The sequence below is a fragment of the Pelophylax lessonae genome (assembly GCF_965119305.1).
Source record: "Pelophylax lessonae genome assembly, chromosome: 9".
Taxonomy (NCBI): Eukaryota; Metazoa; Chordata; class Amphibia; order Anura; family Ranidae; genus Pelophylax; species Pelophylax lessonae.
In genome coordinates, this window is record NC_138776.1 from 66,161,579 (window position 1) to 66,182,842 (window position 21,264).

The window sequence follows — 21,264 nt, forward strand, 5'->3', positions numbered from 1 at the left end:
TTATCCAAGGTTTATTTTTGGGATTACAGAATGTCATAATGTTGACTCCTGAGCTGAGAGGGGGAGACAACTTTTTATTTTTTTTATTATTTTATTCCAGGTTTTTTAGAACATAAAGAAGGCTAAATGACACAACACTAGCACTGTGCTGTCTACCATGCTTTAAACTGGATCAGGATATTTATTTTAGGGTTACAATCCCTTTTAAGATAGTCTTTTTACATACTGTAAATAAGACATCCCCTGAAAGTAAGCCCTAGTGTCCTTTTTTTTTTTTTTTTTTTTTGTAGCCAAAATTAATATGAGACCCGGTCTTGTGTTCAGGGAAACACGGTAGTATCGGCCCTAGAACTAGGCAGGCACTATCGGATAGGGTTCCAGCTGTGGTTGATTGACCTAAAGTTGCGAGGAATCCTCATTGGAGTAGAACTATAGGCAAAACATATTTTTCTCTGTCCTATGTTCCTTCACTCCCTGTCCCATAGCCAAACAGAATGTGAGAGGGAAAACCCTGCAAATTAAGGGAATTCCTTGGGGACCCCCCGCTTGCCACAACTGGTGTCACCATTGGAAGATTCCCCCCCTCCTATTTTCTGGGGCCAACCCAAAATTTGGGAATTTTTTTTTTTTTTTTTTACTTTCAATGATAATGGTAAACAGGACCAATAAAGGGTGAATCTCTTGAACGGGGGCACAGACAGGGGTTTCAAATCCCTCTTCACTCTATCCAAAACATACAATTTTGTCTTTAGTAATTAAAGTACAACTAAAGTGTAATGAAGTAATTGCAAGTGTGTCGGTTTTACCTGTGTCCTGGTGGTAACCACTGTTACTGGAAACCAAAAGTGAGAAAAAAAAAATCCTGAATTTTAGGTTACCAGAATAGGAACAGAGGAGAAATTCCAATAGTAACAGTAAATCTACTGAGGGGATTTCCTGTCAACTTCTGTTGTGCCCATAGAAAAGGAAGTAAAAGTAATTCTCCACAGTGGGAAATGGATGACACCAAAACCTGACAAGGGATTAACCCTTCCCTACTTTATTCAAAAATCTATTTTGGCTTTAGATTTACTCCATGCTTATCGACTCCTCATCTAGGGATAAGGTTTGGGTTTGCTGGAGCTGGACCATGGGTTTGTCTAACACTCAGTCTGCAGTTTTAAAAAAAAGAAAAAAATAGTGAAAACTTTAGCAGGTTTGCTACCAGAAATTAGGAATGATCCATAGTGCAGTGCATAACCTTATGTGACGAGTCAGCTGAGTCATAAGGGCAAATAATCTGAAGGAACAGATGACCCAGACCAGTGTTTCTCAACCTTTTGCAGTCAGGGTGCCCTTGAAGTATTTTCAGTCTCGCGGTACCCCAGTCTAAAGCCTGGTACACACAATCAGATTAATGAACAGTCATCACTCTTTGTTGCATGCTAGACTCATTTTGAAAGTGAAGAGGTTACTCAACATACACAATTTTAGTACAACTTCAGTAGTGATGTAATGTGTTGACTTGTTTTCTATGTATTCCTTTGTTTGCGAGCATGCTTAGTCTTGCTCGTACACTTTTTTTTTTTTAGGTGAAAATTAAACATTATGTTCACGTACAGTAAAAAAAAAAAAATTATAGCCTGCACCTTCAGTTTTTGGCATCTGAAAAGTTGGAATTGGCTGCTGAAAGTCCTATACTAACGATCAGAAAATTGGCAGGTCGTACGAAACTTTACTTCTGAAATTTTCTTATCGTGTGTAAGGGCCTTTTAGGCATGGTTAAAAATACTGTGTGTGTTGAAGACCCTGCCCAAAATCGCGCATGTTCCTGACACACAGGCAGATGTGCTGGGGTGCCATTAATTAACATTTTCCATGTGGCATGATTTCAAAAAAGGGCATCTCCCCATTACGCAGCTGCACAGATATAAAACAAGGTTTTGGTTAAACATGAGGATGGGGGTGACGGTAAAACCACTGTTTTGTGACACAAGACAGTTGGCTTAGGAAGGGGGGCAAAAGTATAAATCTGCCCATGCCTGTAGGCAAATTTAAAGCTTCTCTGACTTTGACCACCCTCATGTCATGCAAATCTGGGCTCTGCAATGTCCCCCTCAACACCCACCTGGGCACCTCAATGTCATGAGCAGCACCTAGGCACTTGTCAGACCTGGATACAACTCTACTTCATTATCAGAGCAATGTCAGCCTACATGTATCTGAGTACAGAACAGGCTGTCCTGGAAAGTGTCCCTGCCTGTCACTGCTGGGCTGTGCAAGTTTTGTTGCAGAGCACTGATGCCATCTCTGTTGGAAGTGTCAGTGAACTCCTTTCCTACTGTCTCCTCTGCCAACTAATCTTCCCCAGAAGTAGACAGTAGACTTGGGCAGAGTGATTTCTTTTTAGTTCAAATCATTGGGATCTGTTCAGTAAAATGATTTGAATCAAATCGTGACTCCTTTCCTCCAAGCTAGGATCATGAACTCCTGTCCTGTGAAACACAGAGGCTCAAGCCTCGTACACACCTACTGATTGTCGGCTGAACGATCGGCCATCTTTTGTCCAGTGCTGTCGTGTTGGTTAAAAAGTGCTCAAGACTGCACACGAATTTTGTCGGCCAACAACAACCAACTTCTGAAGTGATGTCATGTGATGGTTAACTTTCCGTGTGTTTTTTCTAATCTGAGCATGCCCAGTCTTGCTCATCTGGCTTTTGTCGGTCGAAATCTGTACTGACTGACGAACAATCGGCCGTTCTGGTGTTGGCCAACAAAAATTTTATAGCATGCAAACCAGATTTTGTTCGGCCGAAAAGTCGCAGTCGGTTGTCGGAAGCATCGTACTAACAATCCGACAATCAGCCAACCGGACGTTGGCCGAATATTTACGGCCGACAATCGGTACGTGTGTACGGGCCTTCCGAGTCTGGCTGCATCAGCTCATGATACAATACAGAATCATCGTGTGCTCTCTAGGGCTGTGAGTCATTCACAGACTAGTCTGGCTGCCTTATACAGGTCATGATACAAAACAGAATCATTGTGTGCTCTCTGTAATTTATTCAGAGACTTGTTACCTCTCACATCTCTCGAATCTTATGTGCTCTGAGACTGAGTTATTCACACTCAGTCATGCTGCTTGCTCACACACAGCTCATGATGTTTCACAACAGAATCTTTATTCTTGTCTGCTCTGAGACTGTCATTCACAGACTCCGAGTCTTGCTGCTGCCTACCTAACACACAGACCACTCATGATACAAAAGAGAATGTTGTGTGCACTGCGATTTATTCAGACACTTGGAGTCTCTATGGCTCACACACAGTGATATATTTTGGTTTTGTGCTGCCCTAGGCAAGACTAAAATCAGGCGCCCCCCCCCCAAATATTTTTTCCCACCCCTTCCTGTTTAAGATCCACCCTTTCACCTATTATTATTTTGGTGCTGCCCCCCCTACAAAGTGCCGCCCTAGGCCTGGGCCTTGTTGGCCTAGGCCAAGATACAGCGTTGCTCACACAGCTATTCATAGTATAGCTCATTTTACAAATCATGAGCTGAGGCTGCTCTTTTCAGCTCCCTCCTTTACTCATCCTGAAGGATCTTTGACAATAAATTTAATCCAATTCACTTTCATGATTTAGATTCAAACTCTGTAGTGAGGTGATTCACTGATTCGAATCAGTGACTCAATAGCCTAGCAGCCAGGATCTCTGCCCTCCACTCAAGCTCTACCGCACTACCAGCACCCCAGCCCAGACACGCTAGGGTTGCCAGCTCATCCCTTTAAACCAGAACACATTATTTACACAGGTTCTGGGGCTGATATAATGCACATAAGGCACTAAGTGAGTTTAATTACCCCCTAATCAGCCACAGAACCTGTGTAATATTAATGTGTCCTGGTTTAACCATTAGATGGCTGCCCGCCGCAGATATACTGCAGCAGACAGCCACTCCTGGGTGAACCGCCGTACATGTACCGAGCCTGCTCTGGGGAGTCTAGGGGGTGGCACACTCTCGCCCGTCAGTGGAGAAGCCAGCGCGTGTGTCAGGCGGCTCCGATTGCCGTCTGACACCCTCGATCTCTCCCCGCTGAGAGAAGGATGGTCAGCTGAAGTAAACACAGCTGTCCATTCGTTCTCCCTGGGATGATCACAGAGCTCATGTGATCCTGCTATATAGGATCACATGTCTCTATGGTCATTTCAGATGCCACCCCCCCCCCCCCGCACAGTTAAAATCACTCCCCTAGGCTTACATTTACCCCCTGATCACCAACAGGGTTAACCCCTTCCCTGCCAGTGTCATTATTACAGTAACTGCATATTTTTAGCACTGATTACTGTAGTAATGTCACTGGTACCCCCAAAAGTGTCAAAAATGTCAGAGGTCCGAGCTGTCTGTCGCAATGTTGCAGTCCCATTAAAAAATTGCAGATTGCCGCCATTACTAGTAAAAAAAAAAAACAATAATGACATAAATCATTCCTGTAGTTAGTAGACGCAATAACTTTTGCGCAAACCAGGCAATATACGCTTATTGCAATATTATTATTTTTTTTCTTAACCAAAAATATGTAGCAAAAACAAATTGGCCTAAAATGTTAAATTTTGTTGTTTTTTTTGGGGGGGCAGAATATGAATATTGTTTTTTTTTTTTTTTTTCAAAATTGTCACTCAATTTTTGTATATAGCTCAATAAATAAAAATAGCACAGGTGATCAAATACCACCAAAAGAAAGCTCTATTTGTGGGGAACAAAGGACGTAAATTTTGTTTGAGTACAGCGTCGCACGACCGCGCAGTTGTCCGTTAAAGTAATGCAATGCCGAATAGCAAAATAGGGCCTGGTCAGGAAGGGTGTAAAATCTTCTGAGGCTGAAGTGGTTGAAGGGATGAGGTGCCAACCCTAGGACACCCCCGCCCCCCAATCCTGACACCTCTTTTGCTGCTGGTAGCCTGATTTAGCGGCCTCCTGGTTGGTGCAGGACTCCACGCACTGGCAGAGCTGCTCCTTCTGCTTGTCCTGATTAAGCTCCCTCTAAGTTGATGTACTGTTTGGCAGAGAAGCGGGAGCCCGGTGAGAACGCAATGCCATTCTCAACCAGGATGCTGCGGCAGGGAAAAAATGGATGAATAGTTGCACACTCTGGAAGGATGACAAAATCTTTATTGTAGTGATCAACCAATAAAAGCATATACAGCACAGGGAGCACCAGGAGATAAAAATGTTTCACATGGATAACTGCGCTTAATCATAACAACCCTGACCACCTCAGACAGCACCCCGGTAAAGAAAGGCTGACCTAGACCACACATAACAGGAAGGGCTCAGAGCTGACCTGCTGTGCTCAATATGGGCATTGGTACATGTTTCTTATGCCAGTCCCTGACTTCCCAACTGGTTTTGTTAGACAATGGGAGAGATTTACTAAAACTGGTGAAGCTGTGCATAGTAACAAATCAGCTTCTAGGTTTTAGCCCCTGTTCACATCGAGGCGATTTGACAAGTCAAATCGCATGCCAAATCACAGCCTATTGCCCGCAAGGACACTGTCTGAATCGATGCAATGCTGACTTTGCGGCGCCGCATCGATTCCCAAAAGTAGTTCCTGCACTACGTTTGGCGACTTTGGGGGCGATTTCAATAGACATCTGTGCATGAACTGGCATAGATGTCTCTCAAATTGCCCCTGAAGTTGGACTGAAATGCCAGTTTGAAATCCTGCGAGTTTAGCTGAACTTGCATGATTTCTAACCAGCATTCACTGTGAACCTAGGTTTATTGTCCACGGTTAACTGAACAAGCTGAAGTTTAAGAGTCGGTTCACACTAATCCAACTCGAAGTTGCCCCGATTTCGGGCGACTACTGAAGTCGCCCGTGCAGCGCGACTTCAGTGCGTGGCTTGCAACGACTTCTCATAATAGAAGTCAATGCAAGTCGCTCCGACTTTGCAAAAAAATAGTGCAGGAACCTTTTTCTTTTTCTAAGTTGGAGCGACTTGAGTCGCTCTCATTAGAATGGTTTCATTGCACAGCATTGGAAGCTAAGTCGCCTGACAAGTTGGATCAGTGTGAATCGGCAGTAAAGCTGATTGGTTGCTATGTACAGCTGCACCACATTCTCCCCTAATAGCTTTCCCCATTAGGCCCCTTTCACACAGGCGTACCGTTCAGATCCGCCTGTCCGTTTTTTTGGCGGATCTGAACGGTCCCCCAATGAATCTCTATGGGGCATCGGATGTCAGCGGAGACATGTCCGCTGACATCTGATCGGTCAAATCTGGATGGATAGAAACCCTATTTTCCATCCGTCCAGCGGATTGGATCGGATGAGAATGGACCAACAGTCCGTTCCCATCCGATTCCCCCATAGGGATGTATGGGGAACTGACAGCTGTGTCTCCGCACACAGCGCAGAGACACAACTGTCATCCGCCTGCTCAGCGGGGGATCAGTGGCTCGATCCCCCGCTGAGATAAACGCAGTCCGTCCGATGGACGGACTGTGTGAAAGGGGCCTTAGTCAAACAAATGACCAGAATTGGATAAACAAGATTTTTTCCCCCCCATAGACTCCAATGCTGTTTGCTGTAAAGTTCATGAGCCTTGAGCAAGATTTGAAAAACTATGTGCAAACCAAACCCAAACAGATTCCCTAATCCCATCATGCAGTTAAGACAGTAGGTGGGTTACCTGTGCTGCTGAGCTCCATAGCTGTCATCTAATTTGCTATGGCTATAATTATACCTATTTTTCCCCTAAACTAATGGCAGTCTAACAGCTCCATTACTATTCATTCCCTGCTGATCATAATATTTACTCTGCTATATTTGCTGACGATCTAGCCTGTGAAGATGTTGCCCATCAAAGCATGATGAATTTCAGTCGTGTCCACACTTTTTTGTTTTTCCCTCGCTAGAATAAAAGAATGTCTTTGTTTGCCCTGCAAGTAAGAGGATGTCCGTTATTGTGCATGAAAATCCAGGGTTTAATCGAGCGTCTCAATAATTCCGGATCGCTGTAGGGGAGCTGTGTAATTGCCACAGGCCTGAATGGTGCCTTCTACAACCACCCATTGTCAGTGCTAGTAGTGGTTGCATGGTAAGGGCAGCCTGGCACATTCTTATCTGGTCTGTTGAGGACAGAGCCATGCCAGCCTCAAACTTTGAACACATGCACAAAAAAAAAAAATGTATCAAAGTAAATCCAAGGAGGGAAAGTTGTTGGTTACAGCAGTCGAGTTCAAAACTTGCTCTATCTGCTTTTTGCTCTCCCCCTTCTTTTTTTTTTTTTTTGTCTCCATCTCAATACTTGCTGATCCTTACAACATCTCTGCAGTCACTACCTCCCTACAACACCTCTGCAGTCACTACCTCCCTACAACATCTCTGCAGTCACTACCTGTCTACGTGCACATAGCATCAGCTTCAAACAATTGCTTAAGGCTACCAACTCAATTTTCACTCCTTCTGCCTGTAGGAGAAAGAAAAACAATTGATCTCCCCCAATTCATACTAACAGCACAGATGGCGGAATCTCCACTGTAGGCTATTGTATTCTAACACCCTCAGCTGCCTGAAAATAATGGTGCTGCTACACAGTGACTGCACCTTATAGAATGCAGTCACTGTTAGGCCAATCATTTTTCACCTTACCCCAGATGATTATTAGATCAATCTTTGTTGAGCTGGGTGGTGCTTGCAGGGTTCCCAACAGGGGCATTTCAGGATGGGCTTCCTAAATATAGCACACCCCACGTAGGAGCCGCTGGTTAATTGGGATACACCATCCTGCACAGCCAGACAGACGGAATTTTCATAGGCTCTCAGAGTCAAGAAACAGTTCAGTGCTTGTTTTTGTATTTTTTATTAGGGGAAACAAATTGGATATGGAGAAGGGGTATTCTGGGATGCCCACTTGACTTTTTAAACAACTTCAGGGACAACTCCTAGTATATAGAGTCCTATCTACAGATCCTTTCCTTCTGCCAGCACTTCACTTGCTTGCAGAATCACCAGTGGTGTTACTATGTAAAAATCTGTAGCACTGGCCCATTACACCCAGGGACTCGCAGTCCCTATACTTGTAGGATGTAGAGTGACGCCACTAACCCATTTACTGCAAGTTCTCCTGTGGTCACTGGTCCCAGGGCAACCTCTTCAGGCCCTGCCAGCCCTCCTGGCTTCAGTAGCTTCTTTCACTAGTCCTCCTGGCTTCAGCAGCTTCTTTCACTAGCCCTCCTGGCTTCAGCAGCTTCTTTCACTAGCCCTCCCGGCTTCAGCAGTGTCTTTCACTAGCCCTCCTACTACTTCACCACCATCCTGACTGACTCTTGCAGTCCGCTAGACTGACATTCCCGTGTCCTCCAAACTGACATTCCCGTGTCCTCCAAGCTGACATTCCCCTGTCCTCCAAGCTGACATTCCCCTGTCCTCTAAACTGACCCTCACCAGTCCTCCCAGACTGGCTCTCAGGAGATCTCCCAGACGTGCTGACTCTCTCTCCTGCTGTCCTCACACCTGTTCCCATGCATCCAAGCAAGGGATCCTATGTGTGTTGTAGAGGGTCCATCCAGCACTCGAGCCCCAGGCCTGAGGTCACACCCCTAGACTAGGGGGCACCCTCAAGGGCCACCAACAGTCTCCTTAGCGCTCCATCTCCATCTTCCACCCGATTGCTCCTGCTGGCATGACTCAAGAGTATTTAAGAGGTGCCCAGCCCACTTGCTGAGTATTGGCTAGGGCCCTCGTCAATTTTACAAGCAAGTTCATCCTAGACTCCACCCTCTACTTCTGGAAGCTTCTCCAAGGTGGGGCAGGGGGAGTTACTAAAGGTGCTGCCTGATAAGTTATTCACCCTCCCTGAGTCAGTCATCCCGGACCCAGATTCAACCCAGGCTTGGCTGGTAGCCAGGCCAAATTTACCTACTCTACAGCTTGCAAAAAAAAAAAAAACTAGCACACTAAGTTAGAGGGTGCTACATTGCCCCCCACCCCCCCAAAAAAAATAACCCCTTCACCCAGAAGCTAGGGCATACCATAGAAAATTAGTTGGGGGGGAAGAGAAGAAACTTGGATTAGGCTATGTACAAATAAATAGTGGTATTAAAAATAGACAGGTTCTCTTGAAAAACACATATGTACATCACACATCAACAGTATTTACACCCTAGCTACAAGTCCCTGCAGCTATCTCTACGCAATATAAAACACAGAAAATTTTAGGTGGAGCACCTCCCCCTAGAGGGAAGCCCCCCAGCAGGCTGGAAAATGTTAAGTCCATGACAAGCAGGTTGAACTGCCGTTCACAATGATACCTGTAAAAACAGAACAAAAAGAACACATTCTTTTCATGAACTTGCTATCTTATCTGTACAGTCTGTCAGCAGAGGGTTATGAGTCTGCTGGCAGAATTAAACAAGCTTGCAACACACATTTTTTTTTTTTCTAAGAGTCTAGTCTAGCCCTTCCTATTGTTGACATGCTCCTTTAAAAATGTTGTAGCAATGCACTAAGCATCACCCTACTCCAGAGCTATTTTTTGATGCACTTCCCGCTAAAATCTGAAAAACCTGGGCAATTCTCTTGGCTTTCCCTTCCCAGGAAAAACACAGGCATTGGGTGACCTCACTACCTACTGCCTGTACTCAGCTGCTCTGGTCTGGGTAGTAGAGGGTCTGTTGCAGAAAGTCTGTCGGACAATGACCAGGGGTCAGCATGGTTCCTTCAGCTGGATCTGATACATTCAACACCTCACACAGTACTTCTCCTGAGAGTGTCCCCACTTATCCGACGAGCTACTGTGCGACCACCAATCTGCAAACTCGTTATCCAAGGGCCTGAATTCTACCTGCAGTCTGGGCGACCCTTAGTCTATGTACCCACCACTACCACTCCCCACTGGTTCACCTAAATATGAGCTGTCTCCCTGCAGAAGCTCCTTCCTAGTGGGGCTGGCAGGGTTAACAGGCATGGCTGGCACTTCAGGGATGTCATCTAGCTCCTGCTGGGCAGTACTCACAGGTGTCAGGTCCCCGACTAGGCTGCAGGCCGTGGCAGACTTCCAACTCTCTTCCCTGATTTCTTTTTCTGGGGAGTCACCATCCTCAGACTCACTCCGTCTTGAGCAGAGACTTTAAGGTCTGCTCTGACTTTTCTGGACTTCTGCGGCTGTACTGTGCGAAGACCTGACCGCAGGTCCACATAATAGTTCAATGGCTCCTGTTTGCTGGGTGTCAGCTGTCAGCCTGGTGATACCAGATCCAGGCACTAACCACCATGGTTGGTATTCTGCAGCCGGGACATAATGGACTCAGTCGCACAGTCCCTTCAATCAGTCTGAGGGCGAATCCCCCTCGATGCTCGAGCCTGACACCAGTGTCCACCAGGGTCAGCTCCTGCATATCAGGCAACCAGGTCAGCGCTGGGTAAACACCTGCACCTTCCGCCGTCTTGCTCCTTTCTCTCTCTCACTGTTAGCAGGGCACGCTGGGACTCCCCTGGGGCGTGGCTCCACCCCCAAGGTTCCAAAATGGCTAAAGCCTGCAGCTCTGATAGGCAGGCCCTTTCCTGCGTGCTCCGCTGTAACCTCTTGTTAACTGTACTGAAATTTGCAGGCACACTGATGATACTGGCACTTGCAGAACTTTTTGGGACGTATCGCTCAGCACCAATTGTGCCCGAGCAACTTAGAGCAGGTGGCAGCAAGCATTTACTGTGGTTGCCAAGAGCAACATCAAAGTTTGTAACACATGTAACACTGTAGTTAGCTGGGACAGTCTTTTTGCATCAGCCATGGTTAGGCAACTGACAGATCCCCTCCTGCAGGCACCCGCTGGCTTACCCCAATCACTATGGGCAACAGCAGACATTTTGGTGTACATTTTACTGTTCTCAGCAGCACATTTTAGCATACAGACACTTTCTGTCCCAGCTGCAATTGGAGCAACTTGGTATGTTGGGCAGCAGTCGTTTTGGCAGCATCTCCTGCTGGTTGCTATGGGCAATGGCACTTGACTTTAAGCACACAGTCACAAATAGGCAGAGCACATAAGTCCTTCTCCCTGGCTTTAACCCTCTGTGGTCTTGGAACTAAGCATGATTAAATATCAGTTGCTAGGAGCACTGGCTGTGCAGTTACCGTAGACAATATCCCGGACAGCGCCCCAAATGTAGCGCACCGCACATAGGAGCCACTGGTAAATTGGGATCTCCCTTCCTGCACAGCCAGACACACCAAATTTTTACAGGCTCCCAAAGTCAATAAACAGTCTAGTGCTTGTTTTTTTGTATTTTTATTCAGAGGATAAAACTTGGAATGGGAGCGGGGGTAATATGGGATGCCAACTTGACTTTGAAACATCTTCAGGGACAACTCCTAGTATATACAGTCCATCTCCTTATTCCAGCACTTCACTTGCTTGTATACTTCTAGGATGTAGAGTGACAACACTAACACTTTTACTGCACTTTCTCCTGTGGTCTCTGGTCCCAGGGTCACCTCTTCAGGCCCTACTAGCCCTCCTGGCTTCAGCAGTCTCTTTCACTAATCCTCCTGGCTACTTCACCACAGTCCTCCTGACTAAGGCTGGCCATACACTATACAATTTCCTTGTTCAACTTTCCTTTAGATTTACCAAAACCATGTAATATAGGGTCAAACCTACAAACTTTAAATTTGTATGCAATCAGGCAGGCCCTTGCACTACATAGTTTAAGGTAAATCTAAAGGAAATTGAATAAGAAAATTGTATAGTGTATGGCCAGCCTAACACTCTCAGTCCTCCAGCCTGACCCTCACCAGTCCTCCCAGACTGATTCTCAGGTGTTCTCCCGGACATGCTGTCTATCTCTCCTGCTGTCCTCACACCTACTCCCTTGCATCCAGGCAAGGATTCTTCTTTGTGTTGTAAAGGGTCTCTCCAGCACCTGAGCCCCAGGTCCAAGGTCCCCCCCCCCCCCAGACTAGGGGCCCACCAACAGCCTCCTCAGCACTCCATCTTTTACCTGACTGCCCCTGCTGGCATGATCCAAGAGTATTTAATCCCCTGCCAGCCTACTTGCTGGGGATTGGCTGGGGCCCTCCTCAATTTTCCAAGCTGCTTCTTCTAGACTTCACCCTTGACTTCTGGAAGCTTCTCCAAGGTTCCAGAGAGCAGGGGGAGTTACTAGAGGTGCTGTCATGTACCTGGGTGTCCTTGAACCGGGAGGTTCCCAGTTTCACAGCATGCAGCCTTACCTGTTGTGCCACAAAGAAGCTCTGGAGTCTTTGCCATATTTTTCCAGCCTGATCCATTGCTTTGGACTCACTAGCCCCACCTGCTTCCAGCTGCAAACAATGTAAATTTAACCAGCCCATAAATAGCAGCACTTCCTGTTAATCAGTGCCCTTTTGTTTGGATTATCTGCCTGGGTGTGCTGTATGCTCTTTTACTGATTATCACATATGAACTTTTGCCTGAATTCTTGACTCCTTTCCAGCCTGCTGATTCTGTACTTCACCGCCAGCTTGTGTATGACCTCTGCCTGCCTGACCATTTTTTTAGATTTGTTTGTATACCGCTTTGCCCGATCTATTGCCAGCCCGAACTCTCTGACTACGTTTTCTTCGCCTGAATCCTCAGTACTCAAGCTCCACTTCGGACTTTACCCCACAGGTACCTAACAGGTGCTACTTTATGAGTCATCCAGCCTCCCTCATCCATGTTGCAGAGTGCGATCACTGGGTGCAGCGGAGTCCATTCAGATCAGACATTGTGGAGTAAACAGGAACTGGTTTCTTTATTGGAACATAACACAGAAAGCAAACATGTCACCTCATTGTAATAAGAACACAGACAGAAAGAAATAACCAACAAGTTCAGTGCAGTGTATAGGAAATACACATCATAGAAAATGCATAGCATATCACTTAGCATTAGCGACATCTACTGTCCTATTTGTGAACTGCAGTTTATCAGATAAGCTGAAAGCTGTTGTATCTCCAACACCCCTTCTCAACAGCTAAGGCTTAGTCTATTAAACCCATCTTCTTCGTAAGCCTTGAGTGTCTTTCAGCGGTCAGAGGCTTTGTAAGGATATCTGCTGTCATATCCTCGGTTGGGCAATAAAGTAACTCAAGAAAACCTTGCTCTTGAAGATCCCTAAGAAAGTGGAACTTCACGTCAATGTGCTTGGTTCTTGAATTAACTCCTTCCATGCGCGCAAGTGCGAGGCAATACTTGATTGTCCTCATAGATGTCTGTTGGTCCCAACTGTGGTTGACCCAAATCTGTTAATAGCTGTCTCAGCCAAATAACTTCTTGACTTGCCTGTGCTGCAGCAACGTATTCTGCTTCTGTAGACGACAGTGAAACAGAGAGTTGCTTTTTACTAGTCCAACTGATGGCACCTCCTGACAGAAAAAATAAGTATCCACTGGTAGATTTCCTGTCACTGGTGTCTCCTGCCCAGTCAGCATCCACATATCCTGTTAAGGTGCTTTCATCACTTACTGGTAACTTTAACTTGTAGTGCAAAGTCCCTTTTAGATAGCGAATGATTCGCTTTACAGCATTCCAGTCCTTTTGACTTGGCATTGAAACCTTTCTGCATAGGATTCCAACAGTTGCTGCAATGTCCGGTCTTGTAGCAGTGGTAAGATACAGCAATTTCCCTATTGCCTTCCTGTATTGAGTATTAGTAGGTAATGGGTTATCTTGGCAATTCATCTCCTTTAGGTAGTTGGTTTCCATAGGAGACTTTACTGGTTTGGCGTCTTCCATTCCAAATGTTTCATTTATTTCTTGTATTTTGTGTCTTTGGTTCAGAAGAAAGCTGCCATCTTCCTCTCTCTCGATCTGGATGCCAAGGTAATTCTTTATGTTGCCAAGATCTTTGGTGTTGAAGTTCTGATTTAGTTTTTTTAGGATTTCTGCTTCATCCCTTTCTTGCTCAAAGCAAATCAGGATATCATCCACATAAATAAGCATATAGATCCATCTGTCTCCCAATTTCTTTGTGTGTAAGCAGGGGTCTGCTTTACTCCTCAGAAAGTTTTGCTGTGTAAGCACTTCATTTATTTTTATATTCCACGCTCTGGCTGCTTGCTTTAGACCATATATACTCCTGCGAAGTTTGCATACTAGGTCTGGCCTTTGTTCATCTTTGAACCCTGGCGGCTGTTCCATGTAAATCTCTTCTGTTAGCTCGCCATGTAGAAACGCGGTTTTCACATCAAAATGTTTCACTTGCATTTTCCTTGTGACGGCTACTGTCAGTAAAGTCCTTATTGTAGTGTGCTTGACTACTGGTGCAAATGTCTCGTCATAGTCCTCTCCGTATTTTTGAGAATAGCCCTTGGCTACTAGTCTTGCTTTGTATCGCTCAATTGTGCCATCTGCATTGTATTTCACTTTAAAAGTCCATTTACAGCCTATGGCTTTCCTTCCAGGTGGTAGTTCTCTAAGTGTCCATGTTTTAGTGTCATGCATGGATTTTATCTCTTCATGAGCAGCCTTTATCCATTTACTTGCTTCTTGTTCTGAAAGCTGAGATATTTCTTCCCAGGTTGCAGGTTCGTTGATACTGGCAGTACTTGCTTTGTATGAGAGACGTACAGGTGGTTTACCTTTGTTTTCTCTTGTTGAACGTCTCGGTTTTGTGTCTGAGCCTTCTTGTGTCTGCTCTTCAGTACTGGTAGAGTCTGCACTCACTTCAACTGTTTGTTCAGAAGTTACAGAGATGGGCTGGCCAATGTCAGTTTTCCCTTCTATTCTTTCTTCTACTGTAGTCATTACATTGTCTCTGAAATCTTCAACAAAAGATATGCTGTTGCTAATGGTAACCTTGTCTGTTTTGGGATTCTGTAACCTTTGACATTGTCACTATAGCCAACGAAGATACCTTCAAATGCTCTGTTTTGGAGTTTGGTGCGTTTTTCTTCAGGTATGTAGATGAATGCTTTGCATCCAAAAACTCTTAGGTGTTTTACATTTGGCTTCTCATTGTGCCAAAGTTCATATGGAGTTTTCTCTACTGTTCTGGAAAGAAGACTGTTCTGCAAATATGTAGCTGTCATAGCTGCTTCACCCCAGTATTTTTGTGGTAGTCCAGAGTCTGTCAGCATACATCTGATCATTTCAGTCAGAGTTCTGTTCTTTCTTTCAGCTACTCCATTTTGTTCTGGTGTATATGGGACTGTCTTTTGATGTTCTATTCCATTCTGTTTTAAGTACTCTTGTATCTTATATCCTGTGAATTCACCTCCATTATCACTCCGAAATATGAGAGGCTTCCTCTGAAACTTGTTACTGGTCTTTATTATATAGTCTTGTAATTTGTCAAAAACTTCACTCTTGTGTTGCATTAGGTAGGTGACTGTGTATCTTGAATAGTCGTCTATGAAAGTCACAATGTACCTTTTGCCTCCAGGTGTAGGTGGGTTTAGGGGACCACACACGTCACTGTGAACTAAGTCAAGTGGTCTTGAAGCTCTGTTCTGACTGACTTTGGGAAGTGTTGCTCTTGTAGCTTTGGATTTAATGCAACATTCACACTTAACAGTAACTGGACAAGGGGATATTGTTAGATCCCTTGTCAGATTCCTCCTCTGTAGTTCCTGTATGCATTCTGGGTGTCTGTGACCTAGACGTCTGTGCCATATATGTATATATGTATACAATCATTGTGCTTGTGTGTACATAGTCTCACCTTTTCCTTCACTGTGTCGAGGTGATATAGATGATCATCCAGCTTGGCACTTGCTATTGTCTGGTTGCCATTTAGGATTGAACACTTGTCACCTTGGAATTTTACAGTGAGTCCTCTGGCTGTTAGACGCTTCACAGATAAGAGTCCTCCTTCTAGATTAGGAACATAAAGCACATCTTTCACTGGTATGGCTAGGTTGTGTCCCGCATCATCAGGGCATACAAGGGTTCCATGCCCATATCCTTCTGCATGTATTTTGCTTCCATCTGCAAGATAAATAGTTTCTTTGTTGTTCAGATCAAGTTCTGTGAAAAAACTTCTATCACTCGTCATGTGACTAGTTGCCCCCGAATCGATGCACCAGCCTTGACATTTATTGTTGCCTGTCGCTTTAAATGTGGCATTCCAGTTACCTTCACATGGATCATTGATTGTGGCTTTGACCTTTTGTTTAGCATAAGAGGGACGCTGTCTTATTTGCTCTGCTTTCCATATCATACAGTCTTTCTTTATGTGTCCCTGTTTGTGACATCTGAAACACACTCTGGTCTCTTTCCTGTGTAACCTTGCATCTGTAGCTTTAAGAGCGTTTCTGGTGTCGGTTTCTGTCGAGTCATGCACTAATTCCTTTCTTCTCTGATACTCATCTATGAGCCTGGTTTTTACAAATGCTAGCGTCAGATCTGTCTCAGGTCGTGTCTCCAGTGCATTGATCAGTGCAGTATATGTTTCGGACAAACTGCATAGCAACATGGCTGCTGCGTGGCTGTCTATTATATTCTCCCCGATTGATCTGAGTTGTGCAATCACTTCCAGCATTGCGTTTATGTGCTCCTGCATGTCCTGTTCTTTGCTAAGTCTCATTTTGTAAAGTTTCCGCAGTAGAAACAGCTTGCTGTTTAAACTGGATCTTTCATGCAGTCTATTTAGAATGTCCCACATGCCTTTTGCTGTGTCCTCATGGCGTATATGTATGAGCTGATCATCCTCCACTAGTAAGCTTATGGTGGCCCGTGCCTGTCTGTTTTTCTTGTCCCAGTCCTGATTATTGTCCTGTGGCCTCTCTGTGGTGGTAACCTCCCACAAGTCATCTCTAGATAATAGCATTTCCACTTTAAACTTCCATAGCTGATAATTGTCATTGTTCAGCTTGGCCACTGAGAGTTTAAGTTCTGAGTTTCCAGACATTTTTCCCTCCTTTATATATAAACAGTCTTACTTGTCTATAGGAGATGTCACTGAAACTCTTCCTTATGTCGATCTTTATCCGGATCCTGGGCCCATAACCTGTTGCAGAGTGCGATCACTGGGTGCAGCGGAGTCCATTCAGATCAGACATTGTGGAGTAAACAGGAACTGGCTTCTTTATTGGAACATAACACAGATAGCAAAAGATATCACCTTCTCATGTTGAGAAGAACACAGACAGGAAGAAATAACCAACAAGTTCAGTGCAGTGTACAGGAAATACACATCATAGAAAATGCATAGCATATCACTTAGCATTAGCGACATCTACTTTCCTATTTGTGAACTGCAGTTTATCGGATAAGCTGAAAGCTGTTGTATCTCCAACAATCCAGTCACTCAACCCTGACCCAGATTCAACCCAGGCTTGGCTGCCAGCAAAGCAAAATTTACCTATTCTACAGCTTACAAAAAACAAACTACAAAAAATCTACACCTAGCACACTAAGCTTGAGGGTGCTACATGAACAAGGACCTTTGTGGCAGAATCACCAGGTAGTATTTTAGTGAAGGCAGCAGATCTAGAAATACTGAAGTGTCTTCTGAAATTACGCGAGTATGTTAAATATTTTAATGATTGGATTTATAGGTAGATCTACTTTGAGGATGAGCCAATGGTCCTACTGCATTTACATGAATAATTTCTTTTTCTACTTGTGTGGCAGCTTGAAAATTAAATACGTGGAGTGGCCTTTTGTCGTAAGCCCCAAAATCGTACCATTAAAATAAATGTAGGGCTTTATTTTGTATAATATTCCAGTGTGCAAGCCTGACAGCAGACCAGACGATGGTAGCAATTATTACAGGTACTTTTGCATTTTCATACATGGTGCACAAAGTTTGTATCCAATGGTGGCTTATTAAGTAATGGGTGCCCTGCTGTTAAGAAGAAATCAAGGCCAAACTGCCTACTAGTAGACTAAAGCTGAACTCCCCACAATACAAGCCATTCATTGGGTTTGCACCAGTGCCAAATTTTTATGTCTTCTATTAAGACCTGAGGTGGAGATCTGGGGCCAACACTTCATGTACCACTCCCTGGGCCAGGGCCACCGTTAGAAATCGTGGATCACCATACAGTCTGCCTGACCAGACCATGAGCCCCTTAAAAAACAGAGAAGATATCTTATATACTCTATTGTGAATGCACAGCTATCCCGCTATAAAAACTCAAAATGACCAGCGCTATGGTTATAGACGTTTGGCGTAAGCTTTCACCAACCTACTCCTGGAAGACCAGGGGTCAAAAATGAGTGATGGGTGTTGTTGGTATGTGGCGCTGCCTTTTCAAACTGACAATGAATGCACTCAAAATTGCTATGTTTATTATTAGTTACCATTAAATATATACACTTATGACTAGTGTATTTCAAGAGAGCATGATAAAGTGAATATAAAGTGCACTGTGCTTTGGACCAGAATAAAAGTGCTTATAATAGCTGTGTGAAGTGCTGAGTAGTGCAAACAAATAAATAAAATAAAACTAGCTGTATCAGTGTTTTATAAACTTTATTATTAGAAAAGTGCTTATATAGTGAAAATGGTACATATAAAGGTAAAAGTTTCGTGGAGACCTCTATGCGGAGGTACTATAAGTGCATAATAAGCAAATTGTACTTATAAGTGTGAAAATAAAGATATATAAATATATATATATATATATATATATATATATATATATATATATATATATATATATATATATATACCCCAGGTGGGGGTTAAAATATTTGTGAGAAAAAGGTATAAAGTGCTGATAGTGTTCTAGCCCAATCGTGATTGCCAGTTAACGCCGGCGTGTAGTTACCGGTTACTGTGGGGGTGCTGATGGTGCCTATACCTGTGGCCCCCCAACAGGTATTGCACTCACCCTTTAGTTTCCCCTTAGAGATAGGGGTGCTGGATGTACGTAATCACGAGTCCTGGGGCTGCCCTGGTATGGTAGTAGGATCGGCTGTAAGTTCCTCCCTGGAGGTCCGTGGGGTCTGGTGGACTCAGATAACAAACAGGGGATCCCCCATAGCGTAATATGTACAGCACTGAATTCCGCCCTATGCGTTTCGTCATCAGGCTGCTCCAGATGACGTCTTGATGACGAGACGCGTAGGGTGGAATTCAGTGCGTCAACGTCACTTCCGGTTAGGGGAGTCTGAGCCGTGGAATGCGGAAGTGTCTGGGCGTTTTCCCCGCTGAAAAGCTTGATTCAAAACTGTCTTTGTCTTTGATATTGTGCTGTACATATTACGCTATGGGGGATCCCCTGTTTGTTATCTGAGTCCACCAGACCCCACGGACCTCCAGGGAGGAACTTACAGCTGATCCCACTACCATACCAGGGCAGCCCCAGGACTCGTGATTACATACAGCCGGCACCCCTATCTCTAAGGGGAAACCAAAGGGTGAGTGCAATACCTGTTGGGGGGCCACGGGTATAAGCACCATCAGCACCCCCACAGTAACCGGTAACTACACGCCCGCAGTAACTGGCAATCACGATTGGGCTAGGACACTATCAGCACTTTATACCTTTTGCTCACAAATATTTTAACCCCCACCTGGGGTATATATATATATATATATATATATATATCTTTTTTCACACTTATGAGTACAATTTGTTTATTATGCACTTATAGTACCTCCGCATAGAGGTCTCCACGAAACTTTCACCTTTATATGTACCATTTGCACTATATAAGCACTTTTCTAATAATAAAGTTTATAAAACACTGGTACAGCTAGATTTATTTTATTTATTTTTTTTGCACTACTCAGCACTTCACACAGATATTATAAGCACTTTTATTCTGGTCCAAAGCACGGTGCTAGTTATTGGTAACTAATATTAAACATAGCAATTTTCAGTGCATCCATTGTCAGTTTGAAAATTCAGCACCACATACCAACAACACCCATCACTCAGCCCCAGTTCTCAGCAATTAAATTAAAGACCTCTTGGCCTCATCAGATCAGCAGCAGGGGCTGACGACAGAGAGAGGACTATTTACAATGTACTTGTTTTTAGGTGTAGGGGGAGTAATTCTTCAAACTGTGGCTTCCAACTATTAAAGTTTTGGCATGCCCTGGCAGATTGATATAGAAGAAAAGAATAAAACTGTAATTGTTGGGAGCTGAGAGAAATACTCTCCTCTCTGTCCCTTGCCCCTTCTGTTGAACTGATGGGACCTGAGCTCTTTTTATTCATTCACTGGGAGCCATGGCCCGTGGAGTTACTGTACATTCACTCAAAATCCCCTCTTTGCCCCCGGGCCTCCTACTGAACTGATGAGGCTTGGGCACAGTACCAGAGGGCCAGCCCTGCCACCCTATTGGTAGCCCTGGGCTTACCAATTCCAATAAATAAAGGGGTTAGTAATCAATCTGTATTGTGCGTGATGGTTAAATGGGGCAAGACTAGACAGAAACAGCAGCTGCAACATTTATGGAAAATTATTTTGTTTGGCAATGGTGCATCCAAACACAAAAATACTGATACAGGTAACGAGAGGTTTACTTGTTCAGCTAAACAGATTTTCTAGATCACTTTATATCATCACTACGATAGACTGTAAGACAAAACAAACATTCATCTGAACAAGCTCACTTTGCTGGTCGACACGTTTTGTGTCAATTCCACAATTAATCAGCTATAGATAGCGTGCTTTTCTGACAATTTTGCCAAAGGCAGCAATGCACTTCGGCACCTTCTCTGAGCAGAGTGCGGCCTGACTTAACCTTGGATTGTTATACTACACCTCTGCTCTTCTGACTGCCTCCGGGGCAAGATTCTTCTTATGACACTCAAGGAGGACAAGTTCCTAGGAGTAAGGAGTACTAATGCTATAATGGAAGGTTTCAAATTCAGCAATTCAAATGGGTGCTAACCACTTGTTTTAGAAAGTTCTTTAGATAGCACTAGAGGTGGAGTGACCTCTAAGGTAAGCAAAACCATTTTTCCATTACCAAATACAATTAGTCCCCTTTCGAATTTGTAGCAGTACAATAAACCTAGAGAGCCCATTACTTTAACCAATCATAATGAAGTGGGATTGACTTAATATTCTACTCACATTCTATCATTAGTAGGGCAAATTCAATGAAATTGTTAAATCAAAAGCAATAGTAACTTGGGTGGTGATTGTAAAATAAAGATGCACTTGATGTTGACTACCTGTACAGGACAAGCATTGGGGGGGAATTGGCCAAAAGGGGACATGAACAGCAATAAAACATGACAAAGATTATGGCTGGAGCGTCCATAAAAAAAAAAGCAATCTGAAAAAAGTTATTACAGCTGCCAAGCTAAGGGCTGGCATTTTTATTCCTAGTTGCACTACTATC